At 33.9% G+C, this 17,825-nt stretch overlaps 2 long non-coding RNA genes across 2 annotated transcripts in view; both read left to right on the plus strand.

Moving 5' to 3' along the window:
- Positions 1 to 8,120, plus strand: part of LOC123583071 — a 79,490-nt gene extending 71,370 nt beyond the window's left edge. Inside the window, exon 3 of the long non-coding RNA XR_006704727.1 lies at positions 6,458 to 8,120. This is a non-coding gene — a long non-coding RNA (uncharacterized LOC123583071). The remainder of the gene's footprint in view (positions 1 to 6,457) is intronic.
- A 4,204-nt stretch (positions 8,121 to 12,324) lies between these two features.
- On the plus strand, positions 12,325 to 15,968 carry LOC123583076. Its single transcript, XR_006704729.1, has 2 exons — positions 12,325 to 12,434; positions 15,740 to 15,968. It is a non-coding gene; the product is annotated as an uncharacterized LOC123583076 (long non-coding RNA).
- Positions 15,969 to 17,825: the final 1,857 nt, after the last annotated feature.

A 17,825-nucleotide genomic window follows, 5' to 3' on the forward strand; every position in this document is an offset into this window, starting at 1 on the left:
AGACCTGTAGTTAATTTTTAAACTTATGACAAATTATTTAAAAATTGCACTCATTGTGAAGAGATCTGGTGTTTACTTCTTTTTTTTTTTTTTTTTTTTTTAATTTTTTTTTTTTTTAATTTTTTTTTTTTTCAACGTTTATTTATTTTTGGGACAGAGAGAGACAGAGCATGAACGGGGGAGGGTCAGAGAGAGAGGGAGACACAGAATCGGAAACAGGCTCCAGGCTCTGAGCCATCAGCCCAGAGCCTGACGCGGGGCTCGAACTCCCGGACCGCGAGATCGTGACCTGGCTGAAGTCGGACGCTTAACCGACTGCGCCACCCAGGCGCCCCTGGTGTTTACTTCTTTACATAAGTTCCCAGAAAGTGTCATGTCATAAGAGAAGAGAGTGACATAAATGTTCAAGTTATTTTGAGGAGAATTAAAGCACGAATGAAATCATGAGACAAGGCAGAGAGCACACATTTCCATTCCTGATTCAGCCCACACTGCAAATATTAGAGCAGTGCTTATCTTTTGATTTCTGAATGGAGTTTTACTGGCCACAAATAGCCTAGAATAAGAAGTTAGATAGGTGACAGGCTAAATCCCAGAAACTGAACTGACACAGCTCCAACAATCAACTTCCATCAATCAGTGACCCCAACCTATTCATAAAGAATGTAATACTTTCAGTTTCAACAGTCTTATGGACCTGAGACCCTCAAGCTTTATGCAACATGTATTAAACGTCTTACCTTTAGGTAGTCTTTGTTCCAACTTGGTTGTTATATAGGAAACTAAATTCTTTTAAAAATCAAGGGGAATCACAAAGTAGTCAAAGGATAGCTATTAACAACCCAAGTCTGCACCAAATAGTTTACAATTGTGAGAATTACCAGCAGCCATTCAAGAAATTTGAAAGAATGCCAGTGGGTTGCTAATTCAGAGGCACAAGTGTCATTTTTTGATAAAATGTTTCACAAGATCATAGAGGGTTTTAAAACTTCCAAGTTGCCCAGGCATTGAGACTTCAGCTCGAGTGTATCAAAGGCTGAAACAGCAGAGCTCGGAGCCTGGCAGTGAGAAAAGTTGGTAGTTTCAAGTTACAACTGAGATTAAAAACTACAAAAGTGCGATTTAATTTTAGTAGCATATTAATATTTTACAAAGGCTCTCTAGCACTATTTTTTAAAGATAAATTCCAATAAGTGAAGGCCCTTCCCTGTCTTCTTCATCTTAGAATTCCAAGACCACTCATGACCACTGTGACACCAAACAGCATTTTTTTTTTCCCTTGGAATAGCACAGCAGGTCAGACAAACTCTAGGGCAGAAATCTGTTTCCACTGGTTTCCCCTGCTGAGGAGAGTAAGTGTAGGGCACAGACAGAAAGATAGGAATGCAACCCATGCCTCATCCCCACCAGTCAGCCTAAGGAAAGAATCACTAAGAGATACAATGAAGGCCGTGGCGCCGGCTTTGTCAATGCCCTTGGACTCCATCTCCAACAGACTCAGAGCATCACTTATATAAAAATATACAAGAGATGAGAAAGGGAGAACTCCAAAGTATGCATTAAGTATTATTCCTTTTGGGAAAAGTTATTAATATAATTGGAGGACCTTATGTGTTATTGAAAAACAAACATGGAATATTTAAACTTCATCGTATAACATATAATGTGGGTTGGCTGATTGCTTCCATATTTTAGCTTATTTTTACTTATATAAACAAAGTGACTTAAAAGTAAATCATGTTTCTCTAGATACTTAAGTAAATATGTTAATTCTTATAAATTTTTTGAGAACTACTATGTGCTTAGTATATTTCTTACAAATATTGAATCATTCCAGGGCTCATTCCTAGGCTTTTCTCTTTCTACAGTGTCTTCTTCTCTGTCCTTCTATTACACATTTGGCTCTTGTTCATCATCCTGTCTCTTATGACCTTGACATTTTGCAGTTGGAATACTCTGCCACCAGATCTTGGCTGGCTCCTTGCTATTCAGTTCTTGACCCAACCTTCATCTAATAAGCATGAGTCACAGTGACTGGACCTGGTGATAAAACAGTGAATGAAGGCTAACTTTTGTCCTTGAAGGGCATATGATCTATAATCTGTATGGTTGAGTTTTGAGTTAGAGAAGTGTTTAGACAATAAAATATATCTCAAAATAGTGTTCTTTGAGAAAGAATAAAAGATTACTTACACAATTAAATAAATATTATATCCTACTAAGAACAAGTTATCCTTAACATACTTTATCTTACAGCTCCATATCACAAGTGAGTGAGAGAGCGAGAAAGAGAGAGAATGAGAGATTGAGTGGGGGTTGGGGGGAGTAGGGATCTCATTTCCATTATAAATGTCATGCAGCCTCAAGTTGCCCTGGAAAATATGAAATAGTTTGAAACATGCTCTGTTGTGAAACTAGGCAAAGGTAAGCAGGAGATATCCGGAGCCAAAAACTATGAAATATTCCAAGATTTTGAGTTGATAGTATTAATTAGTATTTTAGTCAACCAAAGAAAATTGCCATTTTAACTTAACTAATTCCCAGCCTTGTTAATTAACAGACTCTACTACTAGAACATTCATTTTCACGTGGATTGTGTTACAATGTGTACTGTGTGTGTGTGTGTGTGTGTGTGTGATTGTGTGTACACTAATGTAGGAAAGTTTTGGCAAGTAGAGTGAAGGATATAAAATATACATGTATATACAATAACATATATTTATCTCATGGCAGGAAGACCACATTTGCAATACCACCAGTATCCAATTCATAGCATAGTTTCTGATTCCCATGAATCTTAATAAATAGCTGTTAAATATATAAATAAGTAATAGCTGAGAAATTCAAATTTATACATAACATTTGATGTATTTCATATTTCAAAATGCACTGGCTTTACATTGGTTTAAAATACAAAGCAAAAATGTATTAAAGAAGCCACATATTAAAAAAGATGTCTCTTAAAGACCTATATAGGTAAGGAGGAAAGGTATTTACTATAAATAGTGATGATAAGGTAATTGTTATGAGTAGATAGATAGATAGATAGATAGATAGATGTGGGTGTAAATATAGGCATGGCGGTTTTGGAATACAAATAGATATGAATAAAGAAGAGCAAATGATATATCAGCACAACCATTAGATATGAAGAAAGAGAGAGAGGAAGAGAGAGAGAGAGAGAGGGAAAGCACACACTCCATGATTGTAAGAATATTTAATTCTTGTGTACATAAATGTCTCATTTCATAATTTGATCATTTGATCTCAGGATTTTTAGAAAACAAAACTATTAGGGCATACTTCTGCTTCCAGAAAGATGGAGCAGATATATTTTTTGATACTTCTCCTGCTAAGAACAGCTACAAGCCATGAATAATATATATAAAAGAAATATTAAAATAAATCAATAAAAATCTATAAGACGAAAAGAAGAATGGAGATCTACTAGAGATCTCTTGATCCATGAAATAACATAGTTATGACTCTCTGGGTTTTATTTTTGCCTTAAATATTCCAGACTTTGAGCACAAGAAGGCAGAAACTCAGAAACACCAATAGGAGTAGACCAAAAAAAAACCAAAAAACAAAAAAACAAAAACCAAACTAAACATGCAACCACCATATGTCCTAACAATTGTATTCTTAGGCATGTATCCCAGAAAAATTAAAAGTTTTTTTTACAAAGAAAAAACTAGATACAAGTATTTATATCAACTTAATCTGCAATAGACAAAACTTGAAACAGTTCTGGTGTTTTCCAATGGGTGAATAAACTGTGGTAGATCCATACCAAAGAATAATACTCTACCAAAAGAAAAAAGAATGAAGAATGAACTATTGATACATCCAAAACCTAGTTGAATTTCCAGAATTGTGCTAGTGAAGGAGCTAAAGCAAAAAGTTACATACCGTATGGTTCAATTCATAGAACATTCTTCAAGTGACAACATTTTAGAAATAAGTACAAATTAGTAATTGACAGAGACTTGGGGGCTATGATGGAGGGAAGGAAGTGGGTATGCTTTAAAATTATAACATGAGAGATTATTGTATCAAGGAAAATGTGTTTGTCTTCACTAATGTGTCAATATCCTAGTTGTGACACTGCACTATAGTTTTGCAACATGGTACCAGCTAGGTAACAAACTGGACAAAGTCAGTTTCTCTGTATGAAATCTCTGGGCTTTTTCTGTGTTATTTCTTACTATTGCATGTGAATTTACAATTATCTCAAAATGAAAAGATTAATCAAAAGCAAGTTTAAAAATATCAATGGTTAATTTAATGTGCAAACTTGACTGAGTCTCAAGGTGCTCAGACATTTGACCAAACATTATTCTGGGTATTTCTGTGTGTCTTGGGATGAAATTAACATTTGAATAGGTAGACTGAGTAAAGCAAATTTCAGTCCATAATGTGAGTGGGCCTCATTAAAACAACTGAAGAACTAATAGAGGAAAAAAGCTGAGTAAGAGGAAATTCCCCCCCTGCCTGACTGCATGAGGGGAGACTGAACTTTTCTGGCCTTGGGTGTGGGATTGAAACATCAAGTCTTCTTGGATGGAAAGCCTATTGGTGTTCAGACTGGAACTACACATTGGTTCTCCCAGGTCTCCAATTGGCTTACTGCAGGTCCTAGGACTTCTCAGTCTCCGTAATTGTATGAACTATCATTATTATATACACATTAATATCAGTTTCATTTCTCTGGAGAACCCTAATATAAAAAATATTAGGAGACTATTTCAAGTACATAACTTAGGTGTGGAAAAGAATTCTGTGTATCATATTTTGTTGACTCTTACATAGAAAAAAAGGAAAAATTAGAACATTCTCTTTAGTTTAAATATTGCACATGTGTGTGTATAAAACTTAGTGACAAATGTTGGCCGTATGGAAGTAGAGGCAGGTAACAAAAAGTGGGACAATTTCAATTAAAATACACACCTATAGAAACTTAATACACAAAAAGGGCAGTTGATCTTTCTTAAATAAATGCCTGTGTTCATTACCTATTCAGATCAGCATGTGGTAATTTTTATTTGTCAGTGAAAATCAATCAACCTGCACTTAAAAAAAAAAGGTAGACTATTTTGGGTCATCAGTATGATTCAAGTGGTATTCTATTTTAGAAAAGTCATTTCTTTTTAAAGATGTTTTTAATATTCATGATTTGAACATTTAATTATGGTTGGTATTAAATAAAAAGAATGAGAGCACATTTTGACTTGCAAAGTTTGTAATTCACTAAGAATTCATTAGGCCATCCTCAGCAGCTTAGGAGTCAATCTTCAGTTTTTTGAAATTCAGGAAAAGCATATTCAGCTATAGATAAATCTAATTGTAAAACCTTATGGAAGTTTTTTTTTTTTTTTTTTTTTTTTCAGTAAGACGATACTATAAACTACAGCTGTACCAAAATAAGCCCAATTTCTACTTTGGCGCTGTTTTTATTCCTTATGGAAAATTTAAATCAAACCTTCACACATAATTTCCATAGTAATCATAAGATGCCCAACTCAGATTGTCTCAAAACATATTACTTCAAGATAAAAGGGATTTCAAAGTTACAGAGATTCTACTTCAAACCTAACACCACTATCTACCATGGCCATCATCACCACGGTAACACACAATTACTCTTCACTTTGAGTGTCTATAACATGCCAGACCATTTATATGTAGTATTTTATTTTACCCTTATAATAATTCAGAGATGAAGATATAGCTGGTTTCATTTTACAGGTATAGAATCAGGTTCAAATTTGTTGTGCCTGGACAGTTGCCTAAACTTTCTTTGTTTTCATTTCCTCACTAATAAAATAGGGAAAACTATACCTACCTCACCATCTTATGAATTTGAGGCAAGATATAAATGTGATATATTAAATTCAGTGCCTTAAATAATGTGATCATTAGATAATGTGATAACCTTTCCATTTTCATGAAAATCCTATCCAGGTTTACATCATTCACAGAAATAAGTCAGGATCTGCTTATAAAACCTGGAAAGGAGTTGGGGCATCCAAGATGAAGCAGGTCAAGGTTAAATGTTTACAGGTATAGATTATTTGACTGAATCATCTTCACATGCAACAATATTTCTTATTTTTTTAAAGGATATGTAGGAAATAAGCTTTCCATTCAGGACTTTTACAGGAAGAGGAAGTTTGTTTCTTATGGTATACCATCTGTAAGGAGTGGTTAACAAGAAATGGCATTGTGCCTTTCACATTTGTCAAATTAAAAATAAAGTTAAAGTTTTGAATTCATATTAAGATAAAATAAAATTTTTAAGCTTCCTAAGATTCAAATCAAAAGGCTTTTCATGCTTTAACATTCGGAGCAGCACTAAATGACTCCCTTGGGCTTATTGCTAATTTTAAAGCTATTAGACATAAGGGCTGGATTTCAAGGGAGGTATGGTACTGAATTCATTCTTTTTCCTTTCCAGAGGGAAACCCACGAGGCTTCAAGATTTAAAGTCAGTCAGCTCAACAGACCATGACAAGACTTGAATCTTCTTGATAAATACAAAAACACATTAAGAAGCTGTTTGATGGGGCTGTGTCGGGAATGGCTTTGAGTGAAACTTTGATTATCTAAGGCATCTAATTCCTAAACAAATAAAAATATCTTTTATGTTTCTCAATATTTTGAAATATTGTAATTATAAAGATAGCTTAGGAACATGGTGAAAGATATTTTCAGAGTCATGTAGCCATATCTTTAATTACTGGTATTCTGTATAACACTATGTATCACTATCTAATGATTTGATGTTATGCAAGTTTTGGTATCATTATTTTTCTACAAGATTGGATAACCAGTATGTGACTTTTGATCTTAACAAATAATTTAAATAACTTTTCTATAATATCGTATAATAATGCTTACAAAATCACACATGATGTATTATGGATGAGGCAACACACATTTTGAGGCAACGTACATTTTGCTGTAAATTCTTATTAATATAATAGAAGTCACAGTAATTTGAAATAAAAATTAATATCTCTACCCAAAGATAATTAATAAGATTTTTTTACTTATAATAATTAATTTTGTATGTCTTTCAAAGTACAGTTATTTCAGTTCAGATAAAATGGCCAAAAAGGTAGTTTAATCACATAATTAAGTAAAGAATGGGGTTTGTGAATCAAGCAATATGAGCTAACAAGAATCTAAACTATTTTGTGACCCGCCTCCCCATCTTGCCTCTCTGGAGATTTCAGATAACGTCTGTCTGCTAAATTTGTACTGGAGATCCTCACAATCAGATGACATAAGGAATATTCTAAGTAATGTGAATTATCTTTGTCACCACAGATTCTATCTGCTTCTAGAACATATAGACACTAGAATAGACTGATCATGGCAAATTCAGCTATGGAATGGCCAAAAAAACAAAGAAACAAAAAATCTTCCACACAGAAATAAAACCATACTGAAACCGAAATAAAACTGAAAAAGAAAGTAACATTCGATTTTGAAAAAACTATTGAGCATTTCCTCTTAGGTAGTCATTGCGTTTACAAGGCCACCAGAGTGCTACTGGCTCCATTATCTTAATTTTCTCATAGCAATGATTCATTCACATTTCCTTGTTCAATCCTCTTAGATGAGTGGCATGAGCCAGAGAGATGCCCTGAAGTGTGATTAGGAAAACTTTAGCCCACAAAACATAGTTATACATTTCTTGAAGGATTGAACTCATGTCTTCTGGTCTCCTTAATATCAGGTTCCAAAGAACCTTCATAACTGGCCAAATATTACCATTCTACAAAGTTAATTAAACTATTATATCCTTCAAGACTTTAAAAGGACTCTTTATGGCTTCAACCCTCAAAGTCCTCTGTATTTAATAACAAATTTTAAGAACATTGGGTGCACGGAAATTCCCATTTAATTCTGACAAGTGATACACTTCATTCTAGGTTCGTGCCAGATAAAAGGCAGATCACAATAAGAAATGTTTTTCTTTCAGAGGAAAATACTTATGCTAGGCAATCTCTCGTTGGTGAGCCTTTATTTTCTTTACTTCTTTTTTAAAAAATTTTTAAATGTTTATTTATTTTTGAGAGGTAGAGACAGAGCGAGAGCAGGGGAGGGGCAGAGAAAGGGAGAGACAGAGATTCTGAAGCAGGCTCCAGGCTCTGAGGTGTCAGCACAGAGCCCGACATGGGGCTTGAACCCACCAACTGCGAGATCATGACCTGAGCAGAAGTCAAGCCACTCAACTGAGCCACTCAGGTGCCCCTATTTTCTTTACTTCTAAATAGGAAATTTAAAAGCTTTTGTTTCCTGATAATTTGTATAATATTCTTTCATTTAATTGTTCTTTGTCCTTTAGTAGATGTTTTGCACCTGTTGGGCTTATAATGTTCTTTGTCTCCCATAATCTCTCTTGATTTTCCTTTTTTACTTTCAAAATAAAAATATAGGTATAAAAGATATATATTTTTTGAGCTAAAAATAAAAAGGTGACCATGGGCTTTTTTTTTTCTTTTCTTAGTAAGTGACTTTGTACTAACAAAAGTTCTTGCTTACCAAAAAGATTGGAAATTATATTTCAAATGAACAAAATTTTCAGAACAGAGCAAACATGAACTTGATTTTTTTCCTAATAATACAGGGTAGAGTAAACATCAAGTCTTTCCCATAGCATGGAGTGATGATAATGAAACACGGAATAAGATTTAGCAAAAGTAATCTCTACTCTCTTTATATAAGTATCCATAATTAAAGTAAAAAAAAAATCAACTATTCCAGGCTATGTGATCCTAATTCATACAACTAAAGGTGATATCTCTAAAATTTACATTTTTGAGGTACTTGAAAAATAAACAGCATTGTTTCATGAATGTATATACCTATATTTTAGTTGATCCAATTGACATAGTTTCATAAGTTCTGACTGCTACACTGGACTCCACTGTAAGCATATATCATCATTCATTTACCCATTCAACTGATGATAAACACCTACATGGTTGCCACATCTTTACTACCACAGTGTTATGTTTCTATGAGCATATGCCAGGGATATTCCCGGTACTAAATTTATTAGGTACCACGACATGGCTTCCGAGAATGGCCACCCTAGTTAGACTTCCCCAAAAGGCAGATTTGTGCACACATATACACACTTAGTATGCAAGTTTCGATCTTACATACAGTTGGATATTTACTCAATATGATATTTTCTTTGCATTTTGATCTTTAATACAGTATTTCTTATAGATTAAAAAAAAACCTAAAGTGAAGGAAAAAGCTATGAGGCTAAAGAGAAAACATGCAAAAGGGAAAGCGTTTCTTAAACAAAAGAATGCTCATATATTAAAAATTTTTATCACCTAATGTTAGTAAAATAAGTATTTACAAATTGAAACTAATATCTAGCTATTTTCCCAAGCTGACAAAACCTTTTTTTTTTCACTAATGCTTGTACCATATCTCAAATGTTATGAAAGAAAATTTTAGGAAATTAATCTTGAGAATTTTATGAAAATAGTCCACTTTTTCAGGTATGCTGTATTCCAGTTGGCTGTACTTAAATGTTATGAAACACTTAGGAAAAAGAAGCTTTATTCATGAGCAAATACTTAAGTTGATAGTATATGAAGATTAAAATAATAACTGTCTGCTTTATTTTGAAATATGTTGATACCTCAGAAGATAGAGATGTCTTGCAAATATGCCCTACTCAGAAGTCACACATTATCAATGACCACATAGAAGGAAATAACATACATGGCCTGCCTCAGATTAATTTGAATAATCTAGGTGAATTGATCCTAAAAGTCAAATTTTAATATATTTTTCTTTTCAAAGTATTAGTTAATCTCTCCTTTTTGAAACATGTCTCAAATATATGCTGCATTTTCCATGCCCAACCAAGAAGGCTGACTCAAACAATGGCATATTTCAATAAAATAATCATGATAATAATAATAATACCATACCACAGGCATATTGATAATATAATGAGAGGTGCTTATATTGACTGTTTAGTGCATGCCTGGAACTATATAAAGATAACTCCATTCAGTCTTCAGAACACCATGAAATAGGAATTCTTGTCACCATCAACAGAATAAGAAACGGAGAAGTGGAGTAATTTGATGAATGTCTTATTGTTTATAAGAAGCAGAGCCAGGAGAGTATGATTCCATCAACTCAGCTTTTTTCAATATACTGTATATTCAATTCAGCAAAAAAAATCTTGTGATGGTAAATTTTATGAGTCAACTTGGCTGAGTCATTATGCTCATGTATGTGATCAAATGTTATTCTGAATGTTTTTGAAAGGATGTTTTTTGGGTGAGACTAACTTTTAAATTAGTGGACTTCAAGTATAGCAGATTACCTTCCATAATGTGGGTGGGCCTCATCCAATAAACTGAAGACCTGAATGGACAAAAGACTAACTTCTCCAAGAGAGAATTCTCTACCAGCCTTCAAACTTGAACTACATCAGTTCTTCCCTGGGCCTGCTGGCCTACTCTGCAAATTTGGGCTTGCCAGTCTTCATAATCATGTTAGCCATTGCTTGAAATAAATCTCCCTTTCAATCTCTCTTCCTCTGTCTCTTTCTCTCCCCCCGCCCCTCCCCCCCCAACACACACATCCTATTTGTTCTGTTCCTCTGGAGAACTCTGACTGATACAAGTGCTAAAAGCTGTAAATGTGTTTGTGAATCCCAAGTATGATTATTTTATTAATGTTTTTGTATTCCTATTTTCTTCCTACATTCTCCTTCTTCTCCTTTCTCTCTCTCCCTTTTTTTGGTAAAAAAAAACAAACATGATTTTGTAATGGAAAGTAACCTAATGCTTTTTTCTTCATAATCTCTATATGTGTTTTTCATTATTACATTTGTTTTTTAGTCTAGGTATTTCTTACCAGAAATCCAGACTAAGACTTTATTTTCAACTGTCCTTAGGTCAGAACAGATTTGTTTTTATCACCTCAAAAGGATTCTAAATCTTCATTTATCCTTTAATAATACCTCAGGATAGGTAATATTTATACCCTAATTTTACATGGTATTATCTTACCCTCTAATTGAACCAATTATTGTTTCAGACTCTTTTTTTTTTTTTTTTTTTTTAATTTTTTTTTTCAACGTTTATTTATTTTTGGGACAGAGAGAGACAGAGCATGAACGGGGGAGGGGCAGAGAGAGAGGGAGACACAGAATCGGAAACAGGCTCCAGGCTCTGAGCCATCAGCCCAGAGCCCGATGCGGGGCTCGAACTCACAGACCGCGAGATCGTGACCTGGCTGAAGTCGGACGCTTAACCGACTGCGCCACCCAGGCGCCCCCAGACTCTTTTTTTAAGTTTATTTTATTTATTTTGAGAGAGAGAGACAAAATGAGAACAAACAGGGAGAGACAGAGAGAAATGGAGAAACAGAGAATCCCAAGTAGGCTCCACACTATCAGTGCAGAGCCTGACACAGAGCTCAATCCCAGGAACTGTGAGATCATGACTTGAGCCGAAATCAAGGGTCGGATGCTTAATGAAATGAGCCACCCAGGCTCCCCTGTTTCAGTCTCTTTTTAATCTTCAGTAAAATATTTACCTTTAGTTCTGACATTCTTTATTCAACCTATGTTTTTAAGTTACTTTTGCATCAGGAACTTGATCTAACTACAAATTTCTGATATTCAGTTCCTTCTGTCTCAAATGAAAACTTCCTACCTGTCTTATCTATTCTTAATTACACAATTCAAGTTGTGGGCAGGAAGTCTTCAATAAACTTGTTCTACAATAACAAAGTACAAGATTATTTTATATTGACACAGCCAGCTCTTCCACCTGAGAAATCTTAGGTCTTCTCTATATTTTGATCAAGGTCCCTGACATCAGCCAAAAAGGGGGATAGTAATTTCTGATTTTTTTTTCCCATGGGTAAGTGCTTTGTCTCACTAGGGTGGTTAACGGTGAATAAAACTAAAGAAAGATCTTGAATATTTCCTACAAATCTACTCTCCTAAATAAAATGTATATCTTAGGTATTATTACAGAGAGAGTTTTTATATCTATATTTGTTCACATTTTATATGATGCATGAACATTTCAAAACAATATCATCACCTGTAAATCTTAAACTGTCTCAAGATAAAAAGCTAAATAAAAAGGGATGAGGACACTTTTTAGGAAACTATTTTGATTAGATCAAGCCATAACCAAAACAAGTTTTCAGGTTTATTTTTAATAAACAATTTCAGCCTCCTGGTTAATCAGAATATCTGTCATCCATGGCAGGTGACAGATATCTTGGATGACAGACATTCCTAGCTCAAGCCATTATGAAGAAGTGGCCATCAGAAGAACTGATGAAAGAGGGGTCAGGTGTCTTTAAGTCTTCTAAGGAAAAGCTATTTCTTCTTTATCTGGGATCTTCAACACTTGACATAATCTGTAAATATATTTCAAGGCATGACTCAAAACTTTCTCATTCTTCATGCCTGCTTCACAAGACTTTCCATATCTACTTTGTTCTAGATACTGTGCTCAGTTGAGAAATTAATCAAAGACCCAATCTAAAATCAACTCAAAACCTCTAATATATTTGCTAATCACACTTTCTTTGGACCATCAAAGATAATGAGGTAACTGAGCTTATAATAGAACTTACTTATTTCTAAGAGAATGGAAAGTTTCAGAATCACTAGACCAAATCCTTCATTTTCCAAACAATGAAACAGACACAGAAGGATAGCTTAGCTTAGGTTATACTTTTAAATTTGGAAGGTCAATATTAGAGACTATTTTCTTATGCTTGTATGTCTTTATGCTTTCACCTTAATTACTATCCTTCCATAATATGAAATATCTTATTGGGAAAACAAAAGACTTTATAACTTATTTTTTATGAAGATAACTAGGAGCTTATTTTTTTCCTGAAATAAAAAATTGTTCCACAGTTTTATAACTCTGTTAAAGTTAATAATTAAAATTTCTTAAAAACAAAATTGAATATTTGCCAATTCAAGTTCTGATTATGTTAATTTAAATCATGAATGCATTTTTGAGTGTTATCATGTATTTTTAAGACCTTCTGAAAGTGATACTAAGGATTTAGAGAAAAGATAAGTGCACTTCAAATGGTAATGCATTCCACATTTTTAATGTAGTCCTTTAACTTAATATGTTTATCTTTAATTTCTTTACAATCCTTTAAAAAATGATGTCTATGATGTGTGAGAAATAAATGTCTGTATTTCAATTGCTTACATGCTTCAAAACTGTATTTTCCTATATTTCAAAATCATTTCCTTAATTTCCTTTTTAAGTTCCTAACATAAGGACACCTTGTACATGTAATTAAAAGAATGGAAAGTACCCAAATTTATTTACATTCTAAGATCATTAAATTGAATAAATGGTACATCTAGTTTATATGTGACCTTTGGAAAAATTCACAATGCAGCAACGTGATCAAGAAGAAGGACTGTACTTCAACCTGATGTGATTCTCAAAATATATAATACATTCAATGTATGAATAATTTACTTAAATGAAAATTGGTATTCTCTCTTTCTGTATAATTTTTAGTCCTCTAGTTACAATCATAATAGCCTTGGCCTCACAAGCTGTCAGTTTAGAAAAATTCAGTCTTCGCCTGATAGATTCTTGACACTTTATTGAGTTACAGAGTTTGCGAGTTAGCAGGCATGCTCAGAAGGGTTAGGGGAGAGGCATAGACACACAGAGACAGTATAGATACAGAGGAAACAAAGATTTACAGAAAAGGAAAACACATATTTTCAAAAATGGAAAAATGGGAATAAGGGAAGAGAGAAAAAATCAAGTTCACCTTGGCCTGATGGCAGCATGTGAGAAGATATAATGACCACTGTCTATGGAATTTTTACTTACTTTGGTTTTAAGTACTTTCCATGCTAGAAGCCATTTAATTCAGAGCAATTCTAAAATACAGGTATATTTATTTATATTTTTTACATAACAAATTGGATGCACAAAGAAATTACATAAAGTGCACAAAGTCACAAGTACTTATTTGGTGGAATAAAGAATTCTTAGTGGAGAAATTAGAAATCAAATACAGACACCTTTAAAAAGAAGTAACGTGCAATTGACATATAACATTATATTAGTGTCAGGTGCACAACACAATAATTCAATATATTTGTATGTATTGCAAAATGATTACCACGATAAGCTAATGCAGATATCTGACTTGAGTTTACACTTTTAAGTAAGTCACCGAGAAAAAGAAGATTTTAGAAAAAATTGTATGGTATTAGAAATATAATCCCCTCTGTACTTTTACAAAATTATTGAGAAAATTAAAGTTAATTTAAAAGGACTTTTTGGTAGTTTTATTTTAATGTTATAGCATGCCAATACTGTATCACACAGTAGTTCATCTTTATAAGGATTACATATACACATATTAGTTTATGCATTTTATTTGGTCAATAATGACAATGCATATCTCTACCCATCATTTTTCAATTGCACTTCTCTTTCCACAAGAAAAATTTTATAAGAAGGAAATAGACATTTACTATAGCAATAGAATAGAATTTATTAATTATATCAACCAATCTCTCTCTCTCTCTCTCTCTATCTCTCTCTCTCTCACACACACACACACACACACACACGTATACACATACACATGCACACACACACACACACACACACACAATAAAGACTGTCCTAATTGGGATTAAAAATCTTTAAAGATTGCATGAGAATGGATTTAATATATTTTCTTTGCTAAAGTGTGAATTTTATCTATCACATTTACTGCATCTATTTTGTTGTATAATTTGTTAGGGACTAATTTATTGTTTCTAGTCCTGTAGTTGCAAAAGCAGCTTTTTATAAGAGAACCCAATTAATGAGGCAATTGGACATATAACACACGCCTTTTGTTTTTGATTGTGACAGAAACAAATTATATATTGCTATTCATAGGAGTAAATAGAGTAAAAATTATATTTTAGTAGGTTTAAACATAAACAATCTGATTAATTTCACTGACATACCAAATACACTATAGAAATTACAAACATTTGGAGTCATTAAAATAAGAAGATGTTTTTGTTTATGCTTACATGTATGTGTGTTATATATGAACATATACATATATGTAGATTTGTGCATATATATTATCAGCTTGTGTTATCAGCTACCTATATTTGGAAGGTATTCTCACAATTTTCAATATGGAATTGGAGACAAGTATGAAATTTAGTTTTCCTATCATAGTAGGTATTATAACAGAAATAAAAAAGACAAAACAAAACATAGCCCTTGGGATTTCTTTTTCTGTTAGAGTACTCAATGCACACTTTATTTTTATTGCTTTTTCTTTTCTTTTTTAAAAAATTTTTAATGATTAATTTTGAGAGAAAAAGAGACAGAGCATGAGTGGGAGGGGGCAGAGAGAGTGAGGGAGACACAGAATCCGAAGCAAGCTCCAGGCTCTGAGCCATTAGCACAGAGCCCGACGTGGGCTTTGAACTCATTAACCACCAGATCATGATCTGAGCCAAAGTTGGAAGCTTAACTGACAGAGCCTCCCAGGTGTCCCTTTCCTTTCCTTTTTTTTTTTTTAACCTCCTTTACTTGATGATAAAAATTTTATTTTTATCAGATAGCCATTATAAGCCAATGAAGGCATATTCTTGATTGTTTATCTCTTATAGAGATTGTAGTTTATTAATTTTAATATTTGTTTTGTTTTTCAGCTTGATACAGATTTATCCTTCCTCAGTCATTGGATAGCATCATGGTGTGCAGGCAATCTCCCTATTGGGAGAGAGGCTGTTAGGTGGGGAGCCCAGCATCCTGAGCAACTTTTTCCTCTCTCTGTTGCATAATTTTATAGCAAAGAAAGATGTTTAGGCTGCTTTTTCGGGTTGTAATGCAGTGTACAAAAATATAAACGTGGATAGATTTCGTTTCCAAAAGAGTGAATTGAAGTTCCCTCTTATTTCAGTAAGTCTATTGGCTAAGTATATAATGGGAAAATGTCGTGCGTGTAAAGAAAAAAAAAAAAAAAGGGCCTGTGCTTCCTGTCATTCACACCAAAGTCTTCCATATATAAAACCAAAATGACTGGGTGAGTTGACACATTCATCAAACAATTAATTCATATCAATAAAAAATACAAAAATTAAGTGGTGAAAATAAATATTTCATATTGCTTGGGTAAAGAAGTGAAAGAAGAGAGCATTTTACTACTTAATTTTAAAATAACTTTCCCTAAATTAAAGAAATTGTAAACTCTCAGACTCAGATCACACACCTACTTATATACATATACATGCAAACCCTCACTCATGTATGCACATCAAATATATGTCCCTTAGGTAATAATAAATACTTTACTCACATGTCCCATGGAAACATCAAGAAAACAAAATGACTTTCTTTGTAAGTATTCCTGAGGTTTAGTAGGAACAGGTTACTACTTCATCGGTCTGCAGTTAAAGACACCCAACCACCAAAATATTGTTTCAATTTACAACCACAGTTTAGGTTTATTTTTCATAGATACAGACAATATAAGAAGTTGAACAGTAAGATTCTTTTTTTTTTTTTCAACGTTTATTTATTTTTGGGACAGAGAGAGACAGAGCATGAACAGAGGAGGGGCAGAGAGAGAGGGAGACACAGAATCAGAAACAGGCTCCAGGCTCTGAGCCATCAGCCCAGAGCCTGACGCGGGGCTCGAACTCACGGACGTGAGATCGTGACCTGGCTGAAGTCAGACGCTTAACCGACTGCGCCACCCAGGCGCCCCAGAAATTGAACAATAAATAATGCTTGTCTACTCCCTAAATTATCTCTATTTTGTTAGAATTGCTAAATTAGGGGCGCCTGGGTGGCGCAGTCTGTTGAGCGTTCGACTTCAGCCAGGTCACGATCTCACGGTCCAGGAGTTCGAGCCCCGCGTCGGGCTCTGGGCTGATGGCTCGGAGCCTGGAGCCTGTTTCCAATTCTGTGTCTCCCTCTCTCTCTGCCCCTCCCCCGTTCATGCTCTGTCTCTCTCTGTCCCAAAAATAAATAAACGTTGAAAAAAAATTTTTTTTTAAAAAAAGAATTGCTAAATTAATGTCCCAGTATATTACACTATTATGAAAATAACCCAAAGTATACGTGGTGCTCTAATTTCAATATTTTTTATGTATTCGACTGACAATTTTGGTTTTGATTCCATAGGCATATTTTAAAGGTATTTTTATCTGTTCTGTGTGGTACAATCTATCATTACACAGATATATTATGCAAATAAAATACAGCGTATGAATTACAGATCAATCTTCTTATTCAGCTTTGAAAAAAGAAAATCTTTGGCCACGCCAGTAACAAAAGAGCAACAGATTAGTGGGCCAGATATATCAATGGTTTTCTGGAAAACTGAAAGTAAGTAGGATTATATTGACAGATAAAGGAAACAGATAAAAGGACATCTGGAGAAAACTGCCAAGAAAGCTGTTGCCAATTGTCTAGGTTGAGTTCCAGGGAGATAGGAAAAGGGAGGTTGTTGAGAGAATCAAAATAAGCTATGACAACACAGTCAAAATATTGGAACATCGAGAAAACAGCTGAAACAAGTCTCGCAATTACCTAAAACATATTCCATAGGCACTGGGAGATGTAACAGGGAAAGGGAGAAAATAAGAAAGATAAGGAAAAAACCAAAAAATGAAAAAAACATGTTCCTGGGGGAAAAAAAAAGGCCAGAATCTTCAGAGTGAAAGGATTTCTACAGAGGAGTATCCATAATAAACAAAAAAAGCCCTGCCAACACCTTGATCCACCCTGGTG

The sequence above is a fragment of the Leopardus geoffroyi genome, chromosome B1 (genome assembly GCF_018350155.1).
Source record: "Leopardus geoffroyi isolate Oge1 chromosome B1, O.geoffroyi_Oge1_pat1.0, whole genome shotgun sequence".
Lineage (NCBI taxonomy): Eukaryota > Metazoa > Chordata > Mammalia > Carnivora > Felidae > Leopardus > Leopardus geoffroyi.